Here is a 12,823-nt window from a genome sequence, read left to right on the forward strand (position 1 = left end):
TTCTGGTCATTCCTTGAGAATGCTGACCTAGTAGTTTTCATAACTTAGAGACTATTGTGTTCATATACCAACAATATTTGAAAATGGCTCTGTATTTTTCACGGAAGAGTGGCAATATCTGATTCTTTTTGAGAGCTTACTGGAGGAGCAGGGAGGAGGCGTGCTTAGCTTAAGGTTGTGTCTGTACAGTATCCTCTTATACAATATTTCTCTTTTCCTAATATCTAGGAATCGAGGGGAAAAAAAGTAAGCTTGATATTCAAATTCCAAAATTCCATATGAGTGGCCTACCTGACATCTTCACTTAGATATTAAAAATCTGAAACCTTAAATATATTCAAAGAGATATCTTGTTTCTCCACTGTCTCCCTGTCACCCCATCCCAATCTTTCCTATCTCAGCAAATGGCACCACCACCTACTTTATCGTTCTAAGCTGAAGACCAAAAAGTTTTCCTTTTTCTTATTTTCTACATCCTACCCAACACCAAGTCTTGTTGAGTTTACCCATTCCGTATACTTTAGTCAAACTCTAGTGCCCTGTCCAAGTCACCATGATCAGTTCCGTAGACTAGAGTGGCCAACACAAAGGGAGGCAGTAGAGCATTATGGTTAGGAATAGAGGTTCAGAGCTGGATGTCCTGGATTTGAATTCGAGCTTTCCTACTATTATCTGTTGTTAGGAGTTCAGCTGAGCTGGGGAAGTGAGCTGAGGTTCAGATGTTAAGAGTAGCTGATTAATGCAACAAGCCAAAAATGAAAGAGTTAAGCCTTTATGTGCTGGAATGGTTATACGCAAGAGTCTAAAATGAGAAGGCACTGACTCCCCCTGTTACATTTCCGTCATGAAAAAGCATGCTAATCCAGGGTCGGGTGTGTCAACACAGACATGGGAGATGTCTCAGCTGCTGTAGGAGCCTCAACCTAAAGGCTCCAGTAACTTTAAGGACTCTGTGGTTGAGGGGAGGGTGAAGGAGGTAGATTAGGAGTGGAAAAGTCAGTGGAACAGTGTTTTCAAGGTGTCTCCCACTGCCTCTTAAAGGGAGGACTCAGCAGAAGCATCTGAAGAAGGTTTATGCCTCCGGCCTCAGATGAAGAGACCCAGAAGTGAAGGCATGACTGGGCAGGGGAATCTGAGTTGTTTACTGCAACTGTCTTCAGAGACTGCAATGCATTGGGCTCTGTGCCAAGTGTAGGTTGAGGGGCAGCAGCCTTTTTTCCAAGAGGCCTGCCAGTAAAATCTTTGTAATTGCTCATAGACACATCTGAAAAATCACACACAGGTTTTTAACCAGGAGCCAGACTCTTCAGTTGTGTGAATTTGGGCAAGTTTCTTAACTGTTCTCTGCTACAGTTTATAAAGGAGATGTAGAATTATGAGAATCACATATTGTAGGTTAGTTTTCTATTGCTGATATAACAAATTACCACAAATTTAGTAACTTAAAACCACAAACATTTATTATTTTAACAGTTCTTGAGGTCAGAACATTATTGGAATAAGGGCAAAAAATCATATGATTACATCAATAAATGTAGAGATAGGGTCCGTTATCAAAGGAACGAGACTGAGACAAAGTGAAAGTTATGCAAAGCCTTATTCTATGCCAAGCATTAGAAGTCCCACTGACCGGCCAGGGCCGCCTCCAAAGAAAGTGACCCCCCTTGGTCTTACAGGCTAATTTTTACAGGGTACAACCGCAGATTCCTTCGTATGTGGCTTTGGCTGATTGGATGTCTTTTGCCTGTCTGGTCTTATTTTAGGTGTGTATTTCAGTAACAGTTACCCCGAACTGATATCAGTAACTGCTGAGGAATTTATTAAACAACAAAATGGCTACCTAGGCAACAAAATGGCTACCTAGGCAATATGGAGTCACTCTGGCTAAGCAGGCCCAGGCAGGCCCTAGGGGTTTAACAGGTTTTAACGTGGAATTGGCCCCCAACAGTAGAAATGAGCACTTGATAAAGTTCAAGTCCCCCGCCCCACCTTTAAAGATTTTATGTCTTTAGAGAGAGAGAGAGTGAGAGCATGTGAGTGGAAGGAGGGGTAGAGGGAGAGGGAGAGAGAGAAACTGGAACAGACTCTATGCTGAGTGTGGAGCCCAATGTGGGGCTCAATCTCAGGACCCTAAGATCATGACCCAAACTGAAATCAAGAGATGGACGCCCAATCGACTGAGATATCCAAGCACCACAAAGTTCAACCCCTTTTGACAAACACTGTCAAAATTCAAAATTTAGAAGAATTTACTTGATTTGAGAAAGACATATTGTATACCAAACATTCTACTGCAAATATCATGTTAATGGGGAGACTTTATTCTCATCAAGATCTGTTCTAAGACAGGAATATTCAATATTACTATTAATGTTTGACATAATACTGAAGGTTTAGCTAATGCTATGATGTAAAGAAAAGAATTAAAAGCTATCAGGATGGGAAAGATATAAAATTATTTGTAGCTATGATTGTGGACAAAAGAAATAAGTGTATTGAACAGAGTGACTATTAGGTCTAATAGGAGATAAGAATGATAGTATTTGTCTTTATCAGCAACAATCAGAAAATTTAAGTGGAAATTATACACTACCTACAATAGCCACTAAAACTATAAGGTAAGATATAATCTCTCAAAAATGCAAAAATGCAAAAAATTACAGGTAAAACTTTAAGACTGTTTAAAGACTATGACCTGAGGGTGTGGAAAAACTTTTAAGACCCAAACAACTCAACTAAAGAATTGCTTGCTACAAAATTAAGAGGTTTATTCATTTGGGGGACATCATAGAGAAAAACAGATGAGAGATTGGGAAAAGATATCCATAATGTCTAAGTCCAACAAGAAGTTCACATACAGAATATTCAAACAAATGCTGCTTATCAACAAGAAAAAAAAAAAAGAAAGAAAGAAAGAAAGAAAAAAAGAAAGAAAGAGGAAACCCAGTGGGCAAAGGGGCAAAGGATATGGTTAGGCAATTCACAGATGGAGAAGCCCAACTGGCTAACCAGTATATGAACAGATGCAAATCAAAACAGGAAAATTTCAAGTAAAAATTAGTTCCACATCAGAATAGCAAATATTAGAATATACCAGATTTTAGTGGCTATGTGAGAAGTCACTAAAGCCTTGGAAATTAAAGTGTTAACTGGTAGGGCCATTCTGGAAAAAATTCTTGAAGAATTTGGTTACACTAAATACGAGTGTGCCTGTGGCCCAGTTGTCTTGTGCTTCATATTTCCTAGAAGAATTTCACACTTGTCCATGGGGGACATTATTATTTGCTTATTGTGGCCTTGTTCAGGTTTGACATTCATACTGTTTCCAATTTTTATTTTAAAACAATACTGTTATGAATAGTCTTGTATGTCTATATGTGTGCCAGAGTTTTTCTGGTAGCATCACTAGATCACAGGGAATGCACATCTCCAAATTTAAGAGATGATCCTACTGGTTTTCCAAAGTGGTGATATCATTTCATATTTTCTTTAGCAGTATATAAGAGATGTGACTGCTCCTAGATTCTTGTCAATGCTTCGGATGTCAGATTTAAAAAATCCTGCCAATACCATCAGTGTGAAATATATCTTAGTGTGATTCTAATTTTCGTTTTCCTTTTCTTCCATTTCTTCATTTCTAATTTTTTTAAAAAAGATTTTATTTATCTATTTGACAGATCACAAGTAGGCAGAGAGGCAGGCAGAGAGAGAGGAGGAAGCAGGCTCCCCGCTGAGCAGAGAGCCCAATGCGGGCCTTAATTCCAGGACCCTGAGATCATGACCTGTGCCGGAGGCAGAGGCTTCAACCCACTGAGCCACCCAGGTACCCCTTTATTTCTAATTTTCATTTCAATTGCTAAACTAAAAGTTAAGCAGCATTTTTATAATTTATTGGCCATTTGTGCTTGAGTCTTCTTATGAAGCACATTGTGGCAAAGAAGATAATTTATACGATATCAATCATTTAAAATTAGTTGAGTCTTAAAACAATGGCTCAGAATGCTTTTGGTTCTTGTAAACTACTGTTTACTGTCTCCACTTTTTGGGTAAAATGTTCCATATATATTCATCAGGTAAAGCTTGTTAACTGTATTGTTCAAATCTTCCATATCCTTACTGATATTTTTCTTCTTGATTTTGTGAACTATCAATCACCAAGTTCTGAGGTATGTTAAAATCCTCAGCTCTACTGCTGTACTTCTATATTTATTCGCAATTCTTTTAAGTTTTGCTTTATATAGTTTCAAGCTATAATGTATAGAGTTCAGTTTGGAATTTTTGTATCTGATGGTGAATTAACCTTTTCTCATTATGTAGTTTATCTCAATGCCTTTTGTCTTAAAAGTCTATTTTGTCTGATATTAATATAGTAACATCAGCTTTATTTTGGTTATCTGCACTGTGTATATATTTTTTCATCCTTCTAATTTCAACTAATTGTTAACCTCAAGTCACAGGACTCCTTATAAAGCAACTTATAAGTGGATTTTATTTATTTTTACCCAATTTAATAATGTTTACTTTTAAGCACATTTATTTGTGCATTTAAATTTACATAATAATTCATATTTTGTACTTATATCCATGTGCTATCCCCTTCAGGATTTCCAATTTGATTTTTGTAGATGTACATATTTCCATCTCTTGTATATCTTCTATATGCTATGTCTCTGTTCTGCATTATGCAAAATATTCTGATTCATCTTCCAGCTTATTCTTTCTTATGCTGTATCTATTCTTTTGTTTAAACATCTTTTAAATTTGAAGTTAAAATTATTTTTTATTTCTAAAAGTTCTAGGTGGTTCTTTTTCTGTGTCTTCCTTTTCATGTTTTAGTCTTGTGTTCCTTATTTGTATTTAAAATTCTCAGGCAAGTAGGCAAGTAGTTCATTGGGGAAGCGAATGCAGGGAACAGGAGTGTAAGATTAGGGAAAGGGAAACAAGGAGGGAATGCCAATATAGGGGTGCCCTATGGATTGATCTTCACTGTAGGCAACTGGGACTCTGTTCCATCAGGACCTTTTGAAGAGCTGGTATCTCAAAATTGTCCACTAAAAGAGTGAAAGATGAGAGCATTTATCCATTAGCTTTCGTAGTCCCTTGGTCAAAAGTTGCCCCAGGGAGGGCAGTCTTCCATACTTCCAGATGTGCATGCATGTGCCTAGTCGATTTCTGAATAAACTGACATCAGAGAAGCCCAGGGACAGGGAGCAAGAGATAAATGGTACAGCTGAAGCAAAACATACCAGATCACACCTGTCATTTGCTATTGCATAATTGCACTATCTGGTGTCTTCTGGGGTTTAATTCTTAGGATTATAGTTTCCTATGGCCCTATACTCATGGTCCTTCATGTGTTTTGTGAAACTCTGCTCTGAGATTTTACTCTTTGGTAGTTTATCTGTGGGAATTCTTTGGGAATCGACTTGACAGTTCGTTCCTTTTGAGTGGGGCTGCTTTTGATTCTGTCAGGCATCTGAGTGCATTACCAATCCAGTACAATTTTAAACTATATTCTTTTTTTTTTAATATAATTTTTTATTTTTTATAAACATATATTTTTATCCCCAGGGGTACAGGTCTGTGAATCACCAGGTTTACACACTTCACAGCACTCACCAAAACACATACCCTCCCCAATGTCCATAATACCACCCCTTTCTCCCAAACCCCCTCCCCCCAGCAACCCTCAGTTTGTTTTGTGAGATTAAGAGTCACTTATGGTTTGTCTCCCTCCCAATCCCATCTTCTTTCATTTATTCTTCTCGTACCCACTTAAGCCCCCATGTTGCATCACCACTTCCTCATATCAGGGAGATCATATGATAGTTGTCTTTCTTCGCTTGACTTATTTCGCTAAGCATGATACACTCTAGTTCCATCCATGTTGTCACAAATGGCAAGATTTCATTTCTTTTGATGGCTGCATAGTATTCCATTGTGTATATATACCACATCTTCTTGATCCATTCATCTGTTGATGGACATCTAGGTTCTTTCCATAGTTTGGCTATTGTGGACATTGCTGCTATAAACATTCGAGTACACGTGCCCCTTTGGATCACTACGTTTGTATCTTTAGGGTAAATACCCAATAGTGCAATTGCTGGGTCATAGGGCAGTTCTATTTTCAACATTTTGAGGAATCTCCATGCTGTTTTCCAGAGAGGTTGCACCAGCTTGCATTCCCACCAACAGTGTAGGAGGGTTCCCCTTTCTTCGCATCCTCGCCAGCATCTGTCATTTCCTGACTTGTTGATTTTAGCCATTCTGACTGGTGTGAGGTGATATCGCATTGTGGTTTTGATTTGTATTTCCCTGATGCCGAGTGATATGGAGCACTTTTTCATGTGTCTGTTGGCCATCTGGATGTCTTCTTTGCAGAAATGTCTGTTCATGTCCTCTGCCCATTTCTTGATTGGATTATTTGTTCTTTGGGTGTTGAGTTTGCTAAGTTCTTTAGAGATTCTGGACACTAGTCCTTTATCTGATATGTCGTTTGCAAATATCTTCTCCCATTCTGTCAGTTGTCTTTTGATTTTGTTAACTGTTTCCTTTGCTGTGCAAAAGCTTTTGATCTTGATGAAATCCCAATAGTTCATTTTTGCCCTTGCTTCCCTTGCCTTTTGCGTTGTTCCTAGGAAGATGTTGCTGCGGCTGAGGTCGAAGAGGTTGCTGCCTGTGTTCTCCTCAAGGATTTTAATGGATTTCTTTCGCACATTGAGGTCCATCATCCATTTTGAGTCTATTTTCGTGTGTGGTGTAAGGAAATGGTCCAATTTCATTTTTCTGCATGTGGCTGTCCAATTTTCCCAGCACCATTTATTGAAGAGGCTGTCTTTTTTCCATTGGACATTCTTTCCTGCTTTGTCGAAGATTAGTTGACCATAGAGTTGAGAGTCTATTTCTGGGCTCTCTATTCTGTTCCATTGATCTATGGGTCTGTTTTTGTGCCAGTACCATGCTGTCTTGATGATGACAGCTTTGTAATAGAGCTTGAAGTCCGGAATTGTGATGCCACCAACGTTGGCTTTCTTTTTCAATATCCCTTTAGCTATTCGAGGTCTTTTCTTGTTCCATATAAATTTTAGAATTATTTGTTCCATTTCTTTGAAAAAGATGGATGGTACTTTGATAGGAATTGCATTAAATGTGTAGATTGCTTTAGGTAGCATAGACATTTTCACAATATTTATTCTTCCAATCCAGGAGCATGGAACATTTTTCCATTTCTTTGTGTCTTCCTCAATTTCTTTCATGAGTACTTTATAGTTTTCTGAGTATAGATTCTGTGTCTCTTTGGTTAGGTTTATTCCTAGGTATCTTATGGTTTTGGGTGCAATTGTAAATGGGATTGACTCCTTAATTTCCCTTTCTTCTGTCTTGCTGTTGGTGTAGAGAAATGCAACTGATTTCTGTGCATTGATTTTATATCCTGACACTTTACTGAGTTCCTGTATAAGTTCTAGCAGTTTTGGAGTGGAGTCTTTTGGGTTTTCCACATAGAGTATCATATCATCTGCGAAGAGTGATAATTTGACTTCTTCTTTGCCGATTTGGATGCCTTTAATTTCCTTTTGTTGTCTGATTGCTGAGGCTAGGACCTCTAGTACGATGTTGAATAGCAGTGGTGATAATGGACATCCCTGCCATGTTCCTGACCTTAGCAGAAAAGCTTTCAGTTTTTCTCCATTGAGAATGATATTTGCGGTGGGTTTTTCATAGATGGCTTTGATGATATTGAGGTATGTGCCCTCTATCCCTACACTTTGAAGAGTTTTGATCAGGAAGGGATGCTGTACTTTGTCAAATGCTTTTTCAGCATCTATTGAGAGTATCATATGGTTCTTGTTCTTACTTTTATTGATGTGTTGTATCACATTGACTGATTTGCGGATGTTGAACCAACCTTGCAGCCCTGGAATAAATCCCACTTGGTCGTGGTGAATAATCTTTTTAATGTACTGTTGAATCCTATTGGCTAGTATTTTGTTGAGTATTTTCACATCTGTGTTCATCAAGGATATTGGTCTATAGCTCTCTTTTTTGGTGGGATCCTTGTCTGGTTTTGGGATCAAGGTGATGCTGGCCTCATAAAATGAGTTTGCAAGTTTTCCTTCCATTTCTATTTTTTGGAACAGTTTTAGGAGAATAGGAATTAGTTCTTCTTTAAATGTTTGGTAGAATTCTCCCGGGAAGCCGTCTGGCCCTGGGCTTTTGTTTGTTTGGAGATTTTTAATGACTGTTTCAATCTCCTTACTGGTTATGGGTCTGTTCAGGCTTTCTATTTCTTCCTGGTTCAGTTGTGGTAGTTTATATGTTTCTAGGAATGCATCCATTTCTTCCAGATTGTCAAATTTATTGGCGTAGAGTTGCTCATAGTATGTTCTTATAATAGTTTGTATTTCTTTGGTGTTAGTTGTGATCTCTCCTCTTTCATTCATGATTTTATTTATTTGGGTCCTTTCTCTTTTCTTTTTGATAAGTCTGGCCAGGGGTTTATCAATTTTATTAATTCTTTCAAAGAACCAGCTCCTACTTTCGTTGATTTGTTCTATTGTTTTTTTGGTTTCTATTTCATTGATTTCTGCTCTGATCTTTATGATTTCTCTTCTCCTGCTAGGCTTAGGGTTTCTTTCTTGTTCTTTCTCCAGCTCCTTTAGGTGTAGGGTTAGATTGTGTACCTGAGACCTTTCTTGTTTCTTGAGAAAGGCTTGTACCGCTATATATTTTCCTCTCAGGACTGCCTTTGTTGTGTCCCACAGATTTTGAACCGTTGTATTTTCATTATCATTTGTTTCCATGATTTTTTTCAATTCTTCTTTAATTTCCCGGTTGACCCATTCATTCTTTAGAAGGATGCTGTTTAGTCTCCATGTATTTTGGTTCTTTTCAAACTTCCTTTTGTGGTTGAGTTCTAGCTTTAGAGCATTGTGGTCTGAAAATATGCAGGGAATGATCCCAATCTTTTGATACCGGTTGAGTCCTGATTTAGGACCGAGGATGTGATCTATTCTGGAGAATGTTCCATGTGCACTAGAGAAGAATGTGTATTCTGTTGCTTTGGGATGAAATGTTCTGAATATATCTGTGATGTCCATCTGGTCCAGTGTGTTGTTTAAGGCCTTCATTTCCTTGCTGATCTTTTGCTTGGATGATCTGTCCATTTCAGTGAGGGGAGTGTTAAAGTCCCCTACTATTATTGTATTATTGTTGATGTGTTTCTTTGATTTTGTTATTAATTGGTTTATATAGTTGGCTGCTCCCACGTTGGGGGCATAGATATTTAAAATTGTTAAATCTTCTTGTTGGACAGACCCTTTGAGTATGATATAGTGTCCTTCCTCATCTCTTATTATAGTCTTTGGCTTAAAATCTAATTGATCTGATATAAGGATTGCCACTCCTGCTTTCTTCTGATGTCCATTAGCATGGTAAATTCTTTTCCACCCCCTCACTTTAAATCTGGAGGTGTCTTCGGGCTTAAAATGAGTTTCTTGGAGGCAACATATAGATGGGTTTTGTTTTTTTATCCATTCTGATACCCTGTGTCTTTTGACAGGGGCATTTAGCCCATTAACATTCAGGGTAACTATTGAGAGATATGAATTTAGTGCCATTGTATTGCCTGTAAGGTGACTGTTACTGTATATGGTCTCTGTTCCTTTCTGATCTACCACTTGTAGGCTCTCTCTTTGCTTAGAGGACCCCTTTCAAGATTTCCTGTAGAGCTGGTTTGGTGTTTGCAAATTCTTTCAGTTGTTGTTTGTCCTGAAAGCTTTTAATCTCTCCTTCTATTTTCAATGATAGCCTAGCTGGATATAGTATTCTGGGCTGCATGTTTTTCTCATTTAGTGCTCTGAAAATATCATGCCAGCTCTTTCTGGCCTGCCAGGTCTCTGTGGATAAGTCAGCTGCCAATCTAATATTTTTACCATTGTATGTTACAGACTTCTTGGAGGCAACATCCCGGGCTGCTTTCAGGATTTTCTCTTTGTCACTGAGACTTGTAAATTTTACTATTAGGTGACGGGGTGTGGGCCTATTCTTATTGATTTTGAGGGGCGTTCTCTGAACCTCCTGAATTTTGATGCTCGTTCCCTTTGCCATATTGGGGAAATTCTCCCCAATAATTCTCTCTAGTATACCTTCTGCTCCCCTCTCTCGTTCTTCTTCTTCTGGGATCCCAATTATTCTAATGTTGTTTCGTCTTATGGTGTCACTTATCTCTCGAATTCTCCCCTCGTGGTCCAGTAGCTGTTTGTCCCTCTTTTGCTCAGCTTCTTTATTCTCTGTCATTTGGTCTTCTATATCACTAATTCTTTCTTCTGCCTCATTTATCCTAGCAGTGAGAGCCTCCATTTTTGATTGCACCTCATTAATAGCTTTTTTGATTTCAACTTGGTTAGATTTTAGTTCTTTTATTTCTCCAGAAAGGGCTTTTATATCTCTCGAGAGGGTTTCTCTAATATCTTCCATGCCTTTTTCGAGCCCGGCTAGAACCTTGAGAATTGTCATTCTGAACTCTAGATCTGACATATTACCAATGTCTGTATTGATTAGGTCCCTAGCCTTCGGTACTGCCTCTTGTTCTTTTTTTTGTGTTGAATTTTTCCGTCTTGTCATTTTGTCCAGAGAAGAGTATATGAAGGGGCAAGTAAAATACTAAAAGGGTGGCAACAACCCCAGGAAAATATGCTTTATCCAAATTAGTAGAGATCCCAAATCGTGAGGGGGGAGAAAGTGGATAAAAAGAGGTTCAAAAAGGAAGAAAAAAAAAAAGAAAAAATAAAAGAATTAAAAAAAAAAAAAGAAAACACCTAAGAAAATATAAAAAAGAAAAAATATATGTATTAGATAAACTAGTAAAAAAATCGTTAAAAAAGAAAAAGGTAACAATTAAAAAAAAAATTTTACCCAAAGGCGAGAAAAAAAAAACAAAAAATGAAAAAGAAAAAAATTAAATTAACCGCAAGACTAAAAAAAATCACAGGGAAAAAGCCATGAGTTCCATGCTTTGCTTTCTCCTCCTCTAGAATTCTGCTGCTCTCCTTGGTATTGAAACCGCACTCTTTGGTAGGTGAACTTGGTCTCGGCTGGATTTCTTGTTGATCTTCTGGGGGAGGGGCCTGTTGTAGTGATTCTCAAGTGTCTTTGCCCCAGGCGGAATTGCACCGCCCTTACCCGGGGCCGGGGTGAGTAATCCACTCGGGTTTGCTTTCAGGAGCTTTCGTTCCCTGAGCGCTTTCTGTAGAGTTCGGGAGGACGGGAATACAAATGGCGGCCTCCTGGTCTCCGGCCTGGAGGAGCCGAGAGCCCAGGGCCGCACTCCTCAGTGCGCGCTCAGAGAACCGCGCCCAGTTACTCCCGTCTGCCTGACCTCCGGCCGCGCTCCGAGCTCACCGAGCCTGCGACCGGTTCAAGGTCACCCCGAGCTGCGAGCTTACTGTCGGCTCTGTCTCTGTAGCCGGCTTTCCCGTTCCAATACCCGCAAGCTCTGCGACACTTCAGACACCCCCGATCCTTCTCTGACCCTGCGGGACCTGAGGCCACGCTGACCCCGCGTGGGCTTCGCCCCGGTTTAGCCTCTGGAGCGATGTCCCTCAGCGGAACAGACTTTTAAAAGTCCTGATTTATTGCGCGGTTGCTCTGCCGCTTGCCGGGAGCCGGCCCCTCCCCCCGGGGTCTATCTTCCTGTCGCTTTGGATTCACTTCTCCGCCGGTCCTACCTTTCAGAGAGTGGTTGTTTTTCTGTTTCCAGAATTGCTGTTCTTCTTCTCTTCAATCTGCTGATGGATTTTCAGGTGTTTGCAATCTTTAGATAAGCTATCTAGCTGATCTCCAGCTAGCTGAAGTAGTCTCGGCCTGCTACTTCTCCGCCATCTTGACTCCTCTTAAACTATATTCTTAACCTGAAGTTTCTTTGGCACCACTCTAGTGGTGTAAATTTGGACTAGAAACCCAAATAAAGGTCTGTTTGTGGTTATGAATTCTTAGGAGAGATTTTTTTCTCCTCTACTAGCATCTAGGGATTGGGAAGTTTTTCTCTCTTCTCTTCTTCCTTCCTTCCTTCCTTCCTTCTCCCTAGATTTTATTTATTTGAGAGAGAGAGAGAGAGAGAGAGAGATTGAGTATGAGCAGGGGTTGGGGGGTATGGACAGAGCAGACTCCCTGCTGAGTGGGGAGCCAGACTTGAGGCTCGATCCAAGAACACAAAAATCATGATCTGAGCCAAAGGCAGACACTTAACAGACTGAGCCATCCAGGTGCCCCAAGAAATTAGTTTTTCTTATTATCTCTAATGTAGGAAGTAGAACTGTCATTGAAGTCTCCTATTAGACTCCCTGCCTCAGTCAGGCCACTTGTGTCTCCATGCCCCGAGACCCTATGAGAAATTAAAGATCAAGGTCTACAGGATTACTGAATATTATCAGAGTGAAAACTGGGTCCACATTTTCATGGGACTTTAGGCACCTAAGTATTCCTCACTTTCTTGCCAGCTTATTAGCATGTTTTAAAAATATTTTCCTTTTAATATTATGCATCGATTTTGGGTGTTTTCAAATGGAAGGGTCAGACTCTTGAGGGTGAAATACTGCCTGGGATGGAAATATGCATTATTGTCCTTAGATCAGGAAAGTAAGTGAAATTTCTCATAACTCACGAAGTCTTTTCAAATTTATCATGACGACCACACAATAATTAGAGCACAAGTTGGAGAATCTGTTTCCCTAAGTTACTACCTGTGTGGTCACAGATAAGTCAATCAACCTCCTATTGACTCAATTTTTCATCAAAGTAACCGTACCTACTCCACAGGGTT

This window comes from Mustela lutreola, chromosome 6 (assembly GCF_030435805.1).
Source record: "Mustela lutreola isolate mMusLut2 chromosome 6, mMusLut2.pri, whole genome shotgun sequence".
NCBI lineage: Eukaryota > Metazoa > Chordata > Mammalia > Carnivora > Mustelidae > Mustela > Mustela lutreola.